This window comes from Serinus canaria, chromosome 27 (assembly GCF_022539315.1).
Source record: "Serinus canaria isolate serCan28SL12 chromosome 27, serCan2020, whole genome shotgun sequence".
Lineage (NCBI taxonomy): Eukaryota > Metazoa > Chordata > Aves > Passeriformes > Fringillidae > Serinus > Serinus canaria.
This window is the reverse complement of record NC_066340.1, coordinates 3,445,150-3,446,866: the sequence shown is the minus strand read 5'-3', so window position 1 is coordinate 3,446,866 and position 1,717 is coordinate 3,445,150.

Below are 1,717 nucleotides of genomic sequence, written 5' to 3'. Positions count from 1 at the left end.
TGAATGAGACAGTGAGGAGAAGGTCCCCCTTTTATACTGCTCCTGCACTGCCCCAGGCCCACAGGCACTGCACAGGGACAGTAATTTTCCAACACATTCACCTCCAAAGCAAAACATCCTCCCTAACACCACACGTTGTGGTTTGATTTCCATCGAGGCTGCCATTTCATTTCCTCATTTCTGACATGCTTGCTCTGTGCTGCAGCTCCTTCCACATGTGCCAGGCCAGGCCTGAGCACCCCTGGGATGAGAGGATGTCCTTGCAGGCACAGGAGGTGCCCCCAGGCCAGAGGGTCCCTGCAGGCAGGGGATGTTGGCTCGGGCTGTGCCTTGCCACTGTTGGCAGCTGCCTCTGCATGGACAGCCCCAGCTCTGCCCTGCCCCAAAGAGCAGCAGAGCACCCAAAGGCTCCTCTCCTCACAGCACGTCCTGCCTGCTGCTCTCTCCTCCCTCTCTCCTCACTCCAGCTCCCACTGGACACTGCTTCTCCAGGGAAATGCTTTCCTCTCCCTTCCTCTTGATGCAGATCATTTCCCAGGCTGAGTGTTCCAGGTTTGGGGTTGGAAAGGCAAAGCCCACCTGCAGCTGAATCAGGAAAGCTGGTGGTGGGAAAGAAGAAGATCATCCACACAGGGCAACAGCAAAAGGGAGCCTTGAGCCAAGGCTGACTGGGACAACTTCACTGCAGGCAGGGGTTACAGGAAAGGGGAAGGTTCTTCAAGGCTTCTGGGCCTTTGTCTTCATTTTAGTGTCACAGGATCAACCTCCTGATATTCCTCAGAAATAGGGGTAGGGAAAACCTCCCCATGGCAGAGGAGGAGGATCAGCTGTGGTCCATCAGAGTGGACCAATGTAAATGTGTGATCTGGTGATGGGCTCATGAGTGTTGGTGTCAAAGAAAGCACCTCTGAGCCCCCTTTGGGAGGTGCCAGCAGTCAGGGAATGCAGCTGCAGACAGAGAGAAAGAAAATGGGCATCCTGACTTCTAGAAGTCCATGACAAAAATCTGGCTTGACTGCAGGTCTCCAAGGGTTCTGATGAATGGGATGAAGTGTAGCTTCTGTCAGGCAGAGTCTGACTCTTGCTGCACCACAGGGGCCAGAATGGGGCCAGCACTTTTTAACCCCTTTGGGCAAAGTCCTGGAAGGCTGGAGGGAGAAACTCTTGCCCCCCACAGGCTGGGGCTGTGGGGCAGCCCAAAGAGCTTTGCAGTACAGAAAAGGGGTCCTGCAGGGCATCACGACACAGTCCTGGGCTTTTGTGGAACTGGCACCTGCCACCATCCAAGGCTGAATTAGGAAGTGGTTTGTTCTCCAGCTGTGGAACGTGACCACTCTCCTCTCCTCCAAAGTGCTGAGAAATCAGTGCCACAAAGAGTAGGTGCCTGGTATTAGAGAGGCACAGTCATACTGGTACAGGTCCGGCAAAGGGCCTTAGAGGTGACTGGGGCCCCTGGAACTGGAGGGGCTTCTTGATTGTCCACCCTGGAGGAGAGGGGGCATACACTGCTCAGCAATGGCTAAAACAACTGTGGGAAAGAGTCCGGAAAACAGAGCCAGGATCTTCTGAGTCTTCTCCAGAGAAGGGACAAGAGGAAATGGGCACACTGGAAATAGGGAAATTCTGGGGAAACATAAGAAAAGATGTTGTTAATGTGAGGATGATAAAGAACTCGCCTGGGGTTGACACGGGCAGGCTGAGGATTGTTAGTGCTTGT